Source organism: Antedon mediterranea, chromosome 6, assembly GCF_964355755.1.
Source record: "Antedon mediterranea chromosome 6, ecAntMedi1.1, whole genome shotgun sequence".
In the NCBI taxonomy this organism is placed as follows: domain Eukaryota; kingdom Metazoa; phylum Echinodermata; class Crinoidea; order Comatulida; family Antedonidae; genus Antedon; species Antedon mediterranea.
The window spans coordinates 8,941,838-8,953,961 of NC_092675.1; the positions used below are offsets into that span (position 1 = coordinate 8,941,838).

At 36.1% G+C, this 12,124-nt stretch overlaps 24 non-coding genes across 24 annotated transcripts; all 24 read left to right on the top strand.

The window, feature by feature from the left end:
* Positions 1–411: 411 nt before the first annotated feature.
* On the top strand, positions 412–530 carry LOC140053285 (5S ribosomal RNA). Its single transcript, XR_011846143.1, has one exon. It is a non-coding gene; the product is annotated as a 5S ribosomal RNA (ribosomal RNA).
* Positions 531–647: 117 nt separating this feature from the next.
* Positions 648–766, top strand: LOC140053286 (5S ribosomal RNA). The gene has a single exon (XR_011846144.1). It is a non-coding gene; the product is annotated as a 5S ribosomal RNA (ribosomal RNA).
* A 796-nt stretch (positions 767–1,562) lies between these two features.
* LOC140052936 (5S ribosomal RNA) lies at positions 1,563–1,681 on the top strand. Its single transcript, XR_011845847.1, has one exon. It is a non-coding gene; the product is annotated as a 5S ribosomal RNA (ribosomal RNA).
* Positions 1,682–1,799: 118 nt separating this feature from the next.
* LOC140052777 (5S ribosomal RNA) lies at positions 1,800–1,918 on the top strand. Its single transcript, XR_011845693.1, has one exon. It is a non-coding gene; the product is annotated as a 5S ribosomal RNA (ribosomal RNA).
* Positions 1,919–2,036: 118 nt separating this feature from the next.
* LOC140053529 (5S ribosomal RNA) lies at positions 2,037–2,155 on the top strand. Its single transcript, XR_011846387.1, has one exon. It is a non-coding gene; the product is annotated as a 5S ribosomal RNA (ribosomal RNA).
* A 117-nt stretch (positions 2,156–2,272) lies between these two features.
* Positions 2,273–2,391, top strand: LOC140053601 (5S ribosomal RNA). Its single transcript, XR_011846455.1, has one exon. It is a non-coding gene; the product is annotated as a 5S ribosomal RNA (ribosomal RNA).
* Positions 2,392–3,186: 795 nt separating this feature from the next.
* Positions 3,187–3,305, top strand: LOC140053287 (5S ribosomal RNA). Its single transcript, XR_011846145.1, has one exon. It is a non-coding gene; the product is annotated as a 5S ribosomal RNA (ribosomal RNA).
* Positions 3,306–3,422: 117 nt separating this feature from the next.
* On the top strand, positions 3,423–3,541 carry LOC140053288 (5S ribosomal RNA). The gene has a single exon (XR_011846147.1). It is a non-coding gene; the product is annotated as a 5S ribosomal RNA (ribosomal RNA).
* A 796-nt stretch (positions 3,542–4,337) lies between these two features.
* Positions 4,338–4,456, top strand: LOC140053289 (5S ribosomal RNA). The gene has a single exon (XR_011846148.1). It is a non-coding gene; the product is annotated as a 5S ribosomal RNA (ribosomal RNA).
* A 117-nt stretch (positions 4,457–4,573) lies between these two features.
* LOC140053559 (5S ribosomal RNA) lies at positions 4,574–4,692 on the top strand. The gene has a single exon (XR_011846416.1). It is a non-coding gene; the product is annotated as a 5S ribosomal RNA (ribosomal RNA).
* Positions 4,693–5,489: 797 nt separating this feature from the next.
* On the top strand, positions 5,490–5,608 carry LOC140053290 (5S ribosomal RNA). Its single transcript, XR_011846149.1, has one exon. It is a non-coding gene; the product is annotated as a 5S ribosomal RNA (ribosomal RNA).
* Positions 5,609–5,725: 117 nt separating this feature from the next.
* On the top strand, positions 5,726–5,844 carry LOC140053430 (5S ribosomal RNA). The gene has a single exon (XR_011846289.1). It is a non-coding gene; the product is annotated as a 5S ribosomal RNA (ribosomal RNA).
* Positions 5,845–5,962: 118 nt separating this feature from the next.
* On the top strand, positions 5,963–6,081 carry LOC140053487 (5S ribosomal RNA). Its single transcript, XR_011846347.1, has one exon. It is a non-coding gene; the product is annotated as a 5S ribosomal RNA (ribosomal RNA).
* A 117-nt stretch (positions 6,082–6,198) lies between these two features.
* Positions 6,199–6,317, top strand: LOC140053291 (5S ribosomal RNA). The gene has a single exon (XR_011846150.1). It is a non-coding gene; the product is annotated as a 5S ribosomal RNA (ribosomal RNA).
* Positions 6,318–7,112: 795 nt separating this feature from the next.
* Positions 7,113–7,231, top strand: LOC140053292 (5S ribosomal RNA). Its single transcript, XR_011846151.1, has one exon. It is a non-coding gene; the product is annotated as a 5S ribosomal RNA (ribosomal RNA).
* Positions 7,232–7,348: 117 nt separating this feature from the next.
* On the top strand, positions 7,349–7,467 carry LOC140053578 (5S ribosomal RNA). Its single transcript, XR_011846433.1, has one exon. It is a non-coding gene; the product is annotated as a 5S ribosomal RNA (ribosomal RNA).
* Positions 7,468–8,263: 796 nt separating this feature from the next.
* Positions 8,264–8,382, top strand: LOC140052937 (5S ribosomal RNA). Its single transcript, XR_011845848.1, has one exon. It is a non-coding gene; the product is annotated as a 5S ribosomal RNA (ribosomal RNA).
* Positions 8,383–8,500: 118 nt separating this feature from the next.
* LOC140052778 (5S ribosomal RNA) lies at positions 8,501–8,619 on the top strand. Its single transcript, XR_011845694.1, has one exon. It is a non-coding gene; the product is annotated as a 5S ribosomal RNA (ribosomal RNA).
* A 796-nt stretch (positions 8,620–9,415) lies between these two features.
* On the top strand, positions 9,416–9,534 carry LOC140052981 (5S ribosomal RNA). The gene has a single exon (XR_011845890.1). It is a non-coding gene; the product is annotated as a 5S ribosomal RNA (ribosomal RNA).
* Positions 9,535–9,652: 118 nt separating this feature from the next.
* LOC140053488 (5S ribosomal RNA) lies at positions 9,653–9,771 on the top strand. The gene has a single exon (XR_011846348.1). It is a non-coding gene; the product is annotated as a 5S ribosomal RNA (ribosomal RNA).
* A 117-nt stretch (positions 9,772–9,888) lies between these two features.
* LOC140053506 (5S ribosomal RNA) lies at positions 9,889–10,007 on the top strand. Its single transcript, XR_011846366.1, has one exon. It is a non-coding gene; the product is annotated as a 5S ribosomal RNA (ribosomal RNA).
* A 795-nt stretch (positions 10,008–10,802) lies between these two features.
* LOC140053294 (5S ribosomal RNA) lies at positions 10,803–10,921 on the top strand. Its single transcript, XR_011846152.1, has one exon. It is a non-coding gene; the product is annotated as a 5S ribosomal RNA (ribosomal RNA).
* Positions 10,922–11,038: 117 nt separating this feature from the next.
* LOC140053296 (5S ribosomal RNA) lies at positions 11,039–11,157 on the top strand. Its single transcript, XR_011846154.1, has one exon. It is a non-coding gene; the product is annotated as a 5S ribosomal RNA (ribosomal RNA).
* A 796-nt stretch (positions 11,158–11,953) lies between these two features.
* LOC140052938 (5S ribosomal RNA) lies at positions 11,954–12,072 on the top strand. The gene has a single exon (XR_011845849.1). It is a non-coding gene; the product is annotated as a 5S ribosomal RNA (ribosomal RNA).
* Positions 12,073–12,124: the final 52 nt, after the last annotated feature.

A 12,124-nucleotide genomic window follows, 5' to 3' on the forward strand; every position in this document is an offset into this window, starting at 1 on the left:
TGTATGTTGCTGCTGTGGTGACGGTACAAACGTCACTGTACTACGCGGGCGTCCACTTGTGTGCGCGTTTGATTCTTAGCAACAACGCGGCCTGAATCTTTTGTACATGCCGCTATTGTGTTATGCTTCTTTGTACAGTGTTATTGTTTCCTTTATATTATCTTTTTAAGAACCTCAGTATAACTTTTTAAATTATACTAAAAAAAGTTGAATTTACCTTTCAAGTATGTGTTTCTTCAACAGAAGTGGGTGTAAATACCAACGTCATGGTTTCAGCAGCTGCTAATTTCAATCCTAGAAAATGTTCTATAATAAATGAACAAAACTATTAGGTTATAGGATATATATATTTATAGAGATTTTGACAGTGAATATAAGATGTATATATACTTGAACCGCAAGTAACCGAACGTCTACAACCATACCACGTTGAAAACACCGGTTCTCGTCCGAACACCGCAGTTAAACAACGTCGGGCCTGGTTAGTACTTGGATGGGAGACCGCCTGGGAATACCTGGTGTCGTAGACCTATGTTTAACTTTTTTAAATTATACTAAACAATGTTTATTTTACCTTTCAATTATGTTTTTTGACAGTAACTATAAGATCTTTCTCAGTTATAATCTTGAACCGCAAGGAACCGAATGTCTACAACCATACCACGTTGAAAACACCGGTTCTCGTCCGAACACCGCAGTTAAACAACGTCGGGCCTGGTTAGTACTTGGATGGGAGACCGCCTGGGAATACCTGGTGTCGTAGACCTATGTTTAACTTTTTTAAATTATACTAAATAAAGTTTATTTTACCTTTCAATTATATTTTTATGACAGTAACTATAAGATCTTTCTAAGTTATAATCTTGAACCGCAAGTAACCGAATGTCTACAACCGTACCAGGTTGCCTAGCCTGTGAATATCTGTTGTCGTACACCTGTTTTTATCTTTTTAATAATCCTAAAATATAGTCTCGTTTAAGTGTTTCGATTTTCCAAAAATGTGTTTATACTGTTGATGATAGTATAAGTAAATAAATTCAAACTGTAACCGCAATTAATCGAAAGTTTTTCAACTAAACTGCATTGAAAACAACTGTTCTCGTCCGATCACTGAAGTTAAACAAGTTGTTGTTCAAAGACATGTTTGTTGTTGTATGTTGCTGCTGTGGTGACGGTACAAACGTCACTGTACTACGCGGGCGTCCACTTGTGTGCGCGTTTGATTCTTAGCAACAAAGCGGCCTGAATCTTTTGTACATGCCGCTATTGTGTTATGCTTCTTTGTACAGTGTTATTGTTTCCTTTATATTATCTTTTTAAGAACCTCAGTATAACTTTTTAAATTATACTAAACAAAGTTGAATTTACCTTTCAAGTATGTGTTTCTTCAACAGAAGTGGGTGTAAATACCAACGTCATGGTTTCAGCAGCTGCTAATTTCAATCCTAGAAAATGTTCTATAATAAATGAACAAAACTATTAGGTTATAGGATATATGTGTTTATAGAGATTTTGACAGTGAATATAAGATTTATATATACTTGAACCGCAAGTAACCGAACGTCTACAACCATACCATGTTGAAAACACCGGTTCTCGTCCGAACACCGCAGTTAAACAACGTCGGGCCTCGTTAGTACTTGGATGGGAGACCGCCTGGGAATACCTGGTGTCGTAGACCTATGTTTAACTTTTTTAAATTATACTAAACAAAGTTTATTTTACCTTTCAATTATGTTTTTATGACAGTAACTATAAGATCTTTCTAAGTTATAATCTTGAACCGCAAGTAACCGAACGTCTACAACCATACCACGTTGAAAACACCGGTTCTCCTCCGAACACTGCAGTTAAACAACGTCGGGCCTGGTTAGTACTTGGATGGGAGACCGCCTGGGAATACCTGGTGTCGTAGACCTATGTTTAACTTTTTTAAATTATACTAAACAATGTTTATTTTACCTTTCAATTATGTTTTTATGACAGTAACTATAAGATCTTTCTAAGTTATAATCTTGAACCGCAAGTAACCGAACGTCTACAACCATACCACGTTGAAAACACCGGTTCTCCTCCGAACACCGCAGTTAAACAACGTCGGGCCTGGTTAGTACCTGGATGGGAGACCGCCTGGGAATACCTGGTGTCGTAGACCTATGTTTAACTTTTTTAAATTATACTAAACAATGTTTATTTTACCTTTCAATTATGTTTTTTGACAGTAACTATAAGATCTTTCTCAGTTATAATCTTGAACCGCAAGGAACCGAATGTCTACAACCATACCACGTTGAAAACACAGGTTCTCGTCCGAACACCGCAGTTAAACAACGTCGGGCCTGGTTAGTACTTGGATGGGAGACCGCCTGGGAATACCTGGTGTCGTAGACCTATGTTTAACTTTTTTAAATTATACTAAACAATGTTTATTTTACCTTTCAATTATGTTTTTTGACAGTAACTATAAGATCTTTCTCAGTTATAATCTTGAACCGCAAGTAACCGAATGTCTACAACCGTACCAGGTTGCCTAGCCTGTGAATATCTGTTGTCGTACACCTGTTTTTATCTTTTTAATAATCCTAAAATATAGTCTCGTTTAAGTGTTTCTATTTTCCAAAAATGTGTTTATACTGTTGATGATAGTATAAGTAAATAAATTCAAACTGTAACCGCAATTAATCGAAAGTATTTCAACTAAACTGCATTGAAAACAACGGTTCTCGTCCGATCACTGAAGTTAAACAAGTTGTTGTTCAAAGACATGTTTGTTGTTGTATGTTGCTGCTGTGGTGACGGTACAAACGTCACTGTACTACGCGGGCGTCCACTTGTGTGCGCGTTTGATTCTTAGCAACAACGCGGCCTGAATCTTTTGTACATGCCGCTATTGTGTTATGCTTCTTTGTACAGTGTTATTGTTTCCTTTATATTATCTTTTTAAGAACCTCAGTATAACTTTTTAAATTATACTAAACAAAGTTGAATTTACCTTTCAAGTATGTGTTTCTTCAACAGAAGTGGGTGTAAATACCAACGTCATGGTTTCAGCAGCTGCTAATTTCAATCCTAGAAAATGTTCTATAATAAATGAACAAAACTATTAGATTATAGGATATATATATTTATAGAGATTTTGACAGTGAATATAAGATGTATATATACTTGAACCGCAAGTAACCGAACGTCTACAACCATACCACGTTGAAAACACCGGTTCTCGTCCGAACACCGCAGTTAAACAACGTCGGGCCTGGTTAGTACTTGGATGGGAGACCGCCTGGGAATACCTGGTGTCGTAGACCTATGTTTAACTTTTTTAAATTATACTAAACAATGTTTATTTTACCTTTCAATTATGTTTTTTGACAGTAACTATAAGATCTTTCTCAGTTATAATCTTGAACCGCAAGTAACCGAATGTCTACAACCATACCACGTTGAAAACACCGGTTCTCGTCCGAACACCGCAGTTAAACAACGTCGGGCCTGGTTAGTACTTGGATGGGAGACCGCCTGGGAATACCTGGTGTCGTAGACCTATGTTTAACTTTTTTAAATTATACTAAATAAAGTTTATTTTACCTTTCAATTATATTTTCAAGACAGTAACTATAAGATCTTTCTAAGTTCTAATCTTGAACCGCAAGTAACCGAATGTCTACAACCGTACCAGGTTGCCTAGCCTGTGAATATCTGTTGTCGTACACCTGTTTTTATCTTTTTAATAATCCTAAAATATAGTCTCCTTTAAGTGTTTCGATTTTCCAAAAATGTGTTTATACTGTTGATGATAGTATAAGTAAATAAATTCAAACTTTAACCGCAATTAATCGAAAGTTTTTCAACTAAACTGCATTGAAAACAACGGTTCTCGTCCGATCACTGAAGTTAAACAAGTTGTTGTTCAAAGACATGTTTGTTGTTGTATGTTGCTGCTGTGGTGACGGTACAAACGTCACTGTACTACGCGGGCGTCCACTTGTGTGCGCGTTTGATTCTTAGCAACAAAGCGGCCTGAATCTTTTGTACATGCCGCTAATGTGTTATGCTTCATTGTACAGTGTTATTGTTTCCTTTATATTATCTTTTTAAGAACCTCAGTATAACTTTTTAAATTATACTAAACAAAGTTGAATTTACCTTTCAAGTATGTGTTTCTTCAACAGAAGTGGGTGTAAATACCAACGTCATGGTTTCAGCAGCTGCTAATTTCAATCCTAGAAAATGTTCTATAATAAATGAACAAAACTATTAGGTTATAGGATATATATGTTTATAGAGATTTTGACAGTGAATATAAGATGTATATATACTTGAACCGCAAGTAACCGAACGTCTACAACCATACCACGTTGAAAACACCGGTTCTCGTCCGAACACCGCAGTTAAACAACGTCGGGCCTGGTTAGTACTTGGATGGGAGACCGCCTGGGAATACCTGGTGTCGTAGACCTATGTTTAACTTTTTTAAATTATACTAAACAATGTTTATTTTACCTTTCAATTATGTTTTTTGACAGTAACTATAAGATCTTTCTAAGTTATAATCTTGAACCGCAAGTAACCGAATGTCTACAACCATACCACGTTGAAAACACCGGTTCTCGTCCGAACACCGCAGTTAAACAACGTCGGGCCTGGTTAGTACTTGGATGGAAGACCGCCTGGGAATACCTGGTGTCGTAGACCTATGTTTAACTTTTTTAAATTATACTAAACAATGTTTATTTTACCTTTCAATTATGTTTTTTGACAGTAACTATAAGTTCTTTCTCAGTTATAATCTTGAACCGCAAGTAACCGAATGTCTACAACCGTACCAGGTTGCCTAGCCTGTGAATATCTGTTGTCGTACACCTGTTTTTATCTTTTTAATAATCCTAAAATATAGTCTCCTTTAAGTGTTTCGATTTTCCAAAAATGTGTTTATACTGTTGATGATAGTATAAGTAAATAAATTCAAACTTTAACCGCAATTAATCGAAAGTTTTTCAACTAAACTGCATTGAAAACAACGGTTCTCGTCCGATCACTGAAGTTAAACAAGTTGTTGTTCAAAGACATGTTTGTTGTTGTATGTTGCTGCTGTGGTGACGGTACAAACGTCACTGTACTACGCGGGCGTCCACTTGTGTGCGCGTTTGATTCTTAGCAACAAAGCGGCCTGAATCTTTTGTACATGCCGCTAATGTGTTATGCTTCATTGTACAGTGTTATTGTTTCCTTTATATTATCTTTTTAAGAACCTCAGTATAACTTTTTAAATTATACTAAACAAAGTTGAATTTACCTTTCAAGTATGTGTTTCTTCAACAGAAGTGGGTGTAAATACCAACGTCATGGTTTCAGCAGCTGCTAATTTCAATCCTAGAGAAAATGTTCTATAATAAATGAACAAAACTATTAGGTTATAGGATATATATGTTTATAGAGATTTTGACAGTGAATATAAGATGTATATATACTTGAACCGCAAGTAACCGAACGTCTACAACCATACCACGTTGAAAACACCGGTTCTCGTCCGAACACCGCAGTTAAACAACGTCGGGCCTGGTTAGTACTTGGATGGGAGACCGCCTGGGAATACCTGGTGTCGTAGACCTATGTTTAACTTTTTTAAATTATACTAAACAATGTTTATTTTACCTTTCAATTATGTTTTTTGACAGTAACTATAAAATCTTTCTCAGTTATAATCTTGAACCGCAAGTAACCGAACGTCTACAACCATACCATGTTGAAAACACCGGTTCTCGTCCGAACACCGCAGTTAAACAACGTCGGGCCTGGTTAGTACTTGGATGGGAGACCGCCTGGGAATACCTGGTGTCGTAGACCTATGTTTAACTTTTTTAAATTATACTAAACAAAGTTTATTTTACCTTTCAATTATGTTTTTATGACAGTAACTATAAGATCTTTCTAAGTTATAATCTTGAACCGCAAGTAACCGAACGTCTACAACCATACCACGTTGAAAACACCGGTTCTCCTCCGAACACCGCAGTTAAACAACGTCGGGCCTGGTTAGTACTTGGATGGGAGACCGCCTGGGAATACCTGGTGTCGTAGACCTATGTTTAACTTTTTAAAATTATACTAAACAATGTTTATTTTACCTTTCAATTATGTTTTTTGACAGTAACTATAAGATCTTTCTCAGTTATAATCTTGAACCGCAAGTAACCGAATGTCTACAACCATACCACGTTGAAAACACCGGTTCTCGTCCGAACACCGCAGTTAAACAACGTCGGGCCTGGTTAGTACTTGGATGGGAGACCGCCTGGGAATACCTGGTGTCGTAGACCTATGTTTAACTTTTTTAAATTATACTAAACAATGTTTATTTTACCTTTCAATTATGTTTTTTGACAGTAACTATAAGATCTTTCTCAGTTATAATCTTGAACCGCAAGTAACCGAATGTCTACAACCGTACCAGGTTGCCTAGCCTGTGAATATCTGTTGTCGTACACCTGTTTTTATCTTTTTAATAATCCTAAAATATAGTCTCGTTTAAGTGTTTCTATTTTCCAAAAATGTGTTTATACTGTTGATGATAGTATAAGTAAATAAATTCAAACTGTAACCGCAATTAATCGAAAGTTTTTCAACTAAACTGCATTGAAAACAACGGTTCTCGTCCGATCACTGAAGTTAAACAAGTTGTTGTTCAAAGACATGTTTGTTGTTGTATGTTGCTGCTGTGGTGACGGTACAAACGTCACTGTACTACGCGGGCGTCCACTTGTGTGCGCGTTTGATTCTTAGCAACAACGCGGCCTGAATCTTTTGTACATGCCGCTATTGTGTTATGCTTCTTTGTACAGTGTTATTGTTTCCTTTATATTATCTTTTTAAGAACCTCAGTATAACTTTTTAAATTATACTAAAAAAAGTTGAATTTACCTTTCAAGTATGTGTTTCTTCAACAGAAGTGGGTGTAAATACCAACGTCATGGTTTCAGCAGCTGCTAATTTCAATCCTAGAAAATGTTCTATAATAAATGAACAAAACTATTAGGTTATAGGATATATATATTTATAGAGATTTTGACAGTGAATATAAGATGTATATATACTTGAACCGCAAGTAACCGAACGTCTACAACCATACCACGTTGAAAACACCGGTTCTCGTCCGAACACCGCAGTTAAACAACGTCGGGCCTGGTTAGTACTTGGATGGGAGACCGCCTGGGAATACCTGGTGTCGTAGACCTATGTTTAACTTTTTTAAATTATACTAAACAATGTTTATTTTACCTTTCAATTATGTTTTTTGACAGTAACTATAAGATCTTTCTCAGTTATAATCTTGAACCGCAAGGAACCGAATGTCTACAACCATACCACGTTGAAAACACCGGTTCTCGTCCGAACACCGCAGTTAAACAACGTCGGGCCTGGTTAGTACTTGGATGGGAGACCGCCTGGGAATACCTGGTGGCGTAGACCTATGTTTAACTTTTTTAAATTATACTAAATAAAGTTTATTTTACCTTTCAATTATATTTTTATGACAGTAACTATAAGATCTTTCTAAGTTATAATCTTGAACCGCAAGTAACCGAATGTCTACAACCGTACCAGGTTGCCTAGCCTGTGAATATCTGTTGTCGTACACCTGTTTTTATCTTTTTAATAATCCTAAAATATAGTCTCGTTTAAGTGTTTCGATTTTCCAAAAATGTGTTTATACTGTTGATGATAGTATAAGTAAATAAATTCAAACTGTAACCGCAATTAATCGAAAGTTTTTCAACTAAACTGCATTGAAAACAACTGTTCTCGTCCGATCACTGAAGTTAAACAAGTTGTTGTTCAAAGACATGTTTGTTGTTGTATGTTGCTGCTGTGGTGACGGTACAAACGTCACTGTACTACGCGGGCGTCCACTTGTGTGCGCGTTTGATTCTTAGCAACAAAGCGGCCTGAATCTTTTGTACATGCCGCTATTGTGTTATGCTTCTTTGTACAGTGTTATTGTTTCCTTTATATTATCTTTTTAAGAACCTCAGTATAACTTTTTAAATTATACTAAACAAAGTTGAATTTACCTTTCAAGTATGTGTTTCTTAAACAGAAGTGGGTGTAAATACCAACGTCATGGTTTCAGCAGCTGCTAATTTCAATCCTAGAAAATGTTCTATAATAAATGAACAAAACTATTAGGTTATAGGATATATGTGTTTATAGAGATTTTGACAGTGAATATAAGATTTATATATACTTGAACCGCAAGTAACCGAACGTCTACAACCATACCATGTTGAAAACACCGGTTCTCGTCCGAACACCGCAGTTAAACAACGTCGGGCCTCGTTAGTACTTGGATGGGAGACCGCCTGGGAATACCTGGTGTCGTAGACCTATGTTTAACTTTTTTAAATTATACTAAACAAAGTTTATTTTACCTTTCAATTATGTTTTTATGACAGTAACTATAAGATCTTTCTAAGTTATAATCTTGAACCGCAAGTAACCGAACGTCTACAACCATACCACGTTGAAAACACCGGTTCTCCTCCGAACACTGCAGTTAAACAACGTCGGGCCTGGTTAGTACTTGGATGGGAGACCGCCTGGGAATACCTGGTGTCGTAGACCTATGTTTAACTTTTTTAAATTATACTAAACAATGTTTATTTTACCTTTCAATTATGTTTTTATGACAGTAACTATAAGATCTTTCTAAGTTATAATCTTGAACCGCAAGTAACCGAATGTCTACAACCGTACCAGGTTGCCTAGCCTGTGAATATCTGTTATCGTACACCTGTTTTTATCTTTTTAATAATCCTAAAATATAGTCTCCTTTAAGTGTTTCGATTTTCCAAAAATGTGTTTATACTGTTGATGATAGTATAAGTAAATAAATTCAAACTTTAACCGCAATTAATCGAAAGTTTTTCAACTAAACTGCATTGAAAACAACGGTTCTCGTCCGATCACTGAAGTTAAACAAGTTGTTGTTCAAAGACATGTTTGTTGTTGTATGTTGCTGCTGTGGTGACGGTACAAACGTCACTGTACTACGCGATCGTCCACTTGTGTGCGCGTTTGATTCTTAGCAACAAAGCGGCCTGAATCTTTTGTACATGCCGCTATTGTGTTATGCTTCTTTGTACAGTGTTATTATTTCCTTTATATTATCTTTTTAAGAACCTCAGTATAACTTTTTAAATTATACTAAACAAAGTTGAATTTACCTTTCAAGTATGTGTTTCTTCAACAGAAGTGGGTGTAAATACCAACGTCATGGTTTCAGCAGCTGCTAATTTCAATCCTAGAAAATGTTCTATAATAAATGAACAAAACTATTAGGTTATAGGATATATGTGTTTATAGAGATTTTGACAGTGAATATAAGATTTATATATACTTGAACCGCAAGTAACCGAACGTCTACAACCATACCATGTTGAAAACACCGGTTCTCGTCCGAACACCGGAGTTAAACAACGTCGGGCCTCGTTAGTACTTGGATGGGAGACCGCCTGGGAATACCTGGTGTCGTAGACCTATGTTTAACTTTTTTAAATTATACTAAACAAAGTTTATTTTACCTTTCAATTATGTTTTTATGACAGTAACTATAAGATCTTTCTAAGTTATAATCTTGAACCGCAAGTAACCGAACGTCTACAACCATACCACGTTGAAAACACCGGTTCTCCTCCGAACACCGCAGTTAAACAACGTCGGGCCTGGTTAGTACTTGGATGGGAGACCGCCTGGGAATACCTGGTGTCGTAGACCTATGTTTAACTTTTTTAAATTATACTAAACAATGTTTATTTTACCTTTCAATTATGTTTTTTGACAGTAACTATAAGATCTTTCTCAGTTATAATCTTGAACCGCAAGTAACCGAATGTCTACAACCATACCACGTTGAAAACACCGGTTCTCGTCCGAACACCGCAGTTAAACAACGTCGGGCCTGGTTAGTACTTGGATGGGAGACCGCCTGTGAATACCTGGTGTCGTAGACCTATGTTTAACTTTTTTAAATTATACTAAACAATGTTTATTTTACCTTTCAATTATGTTTTTTGACAGTAACTATAAGATCTTTCTCAGTTATAATCTTGAACCGCAAGTAACCGAATGTCTACAACCGTACCAGGTTGCCTAGCCTGTGAATATCTGTTGTCGTACACCTGTTTTTATCTTTTTAATAATCCTAAAATATAGTCTCGTTTAAGTGTTTCTATTTTCCAAAAATGTGTTTATACTGTTGATGATAGTATAAGTAAATAAATTCAAACTGTAACCGCAATTAATCGAAAGTTTTTCAACTAAACTGCATTGAAAACAACGGTTCTCGTCCGATCACTGAAGTTAAACAAGTTGTTGTTCAAAGACATGTTTGTTGTTGTATGTTGCTGCTGTGGTGACGGTACAAACGTCACTGTACTACGCGGGCGTCCACTTGTGTGCGCGTTTGATTCTTAGCAACAACGCGGCCTGAATCTTTTGTACATGCCGCTATTGTGTTATGCTTCTTTGTACAGTGTTATTGTTTCCTTTATATTATCTTTTTAAGAACCTCAGTATAACTTTTTAAATTATACTAAAAAAAGTTGAATTTACCTTTCAAGTATGTGTTTCTTCAACAGAAGTGGGTGTAAATACCAACGTCATGGTTTCAGCAGCTGCTAATTTCAATCCTAGAAAATGTTCTATAATAAATGAACAAAACTATTAGGTTATAGGATATATATATTTATAGAGATTTTGACAGTGAATATAAGATGTATATATACTTGAACCGCAAGTAACCGAACGTCTACAACCATACCACGTTGAAAACACCGGTTCTCGTCCGAACACCGCAGTTAAACAACGTCGGGCCTGGTTAGTACTTGGATGGGAGACCGCCTGGGAATACCTGGTGTCGTAGACCTATGTTTAACTTTTTTAAATTATACTAAACAATGTTTATTTTACCTTTCAATTATGTTTTTTGACAGTAACTATAAGATCTTTCTCAGTTATAATCTTGAACCGCAAGGAACCGAATGTCTACAACCATACCACGTTGAAAACACCGGTTCTCGTCCGAACACCGCAGTTAAACAACGTCGGGCCTGGTTAGTACTTGGATGGGAGACCGCCTGGGAATACCTGGTGTCGTAGACCTATGTTTAACTTTTTTAAATTATACTAAATAAAGTTTATTTTACCTTTCAATTATATTTTTATGACAGTAACTATAAGATCTTTCTAAGTTATAATCTTGAACCGCAAGTAACCGAATGTCTACAACCGTACCAGGTTGCCTAGCCTGTGAATATCTGTTGTCGTACACCTGTTTTTATCTTTTTAATAATCCTAAAATATAGTCTCGTTTAAGTGTTTCGATTTTCCAAAAATGTGTTTATACTGTTGATGATAGTATAAGTAAATAAATTCAAACTGTAACCGCAATTAATCGAAAGTTTTTCAACTAAACTGCATTGAAAACAACTGTTCTCGTCCGATCACTGAAGTTAAACAAGTTGTTGTTCAAAGACATGTTTGTTGTTGTATGTTGCTGCTGTGGTGACGGTACAAACGTCACTGTACTACGCGGGCGTCCACTTGTGTGCGCGTTTGATTCTTAGCAACAAAGCGGCCTGAATCTTTTGTACATGCCGCTATTGTGTTATGCTTCTTTGTACAGTGTTATTGTTTCCTTTATATTATCTTTTTAAGAACCTCAGTATAACTTTTTAAATTATACTAAACAAAGTTGAATTTACCTTTCAAGTATGTGTTTCTTCAACAGAAGTGGGTGTAAATACCAACGTCATGGTTTCAGCAGCTGCTAATTTCAATCCTAGAAAATGTTCTATAATAAATGAACAAAACTATTAGGTTATAGGATATATGTGTTTATAGAGATTTTGACAGTGAATATAAGATTTATATATACTTGAACCGCAAGTAACCGAACGTCTACAACCATACCATGTTGAAAACACCGGTTCTCGTCCGAACACCGCAGTTAAACAACGTCGGGCCTCGTTAGTACTTGGATGGGAGACCGCCTGGGAATACCTGGTGTCGTAGACCTATGTTTAACTTTTTTAAATTATACTAAACAAAGTTTATTTTACCTTTCAAT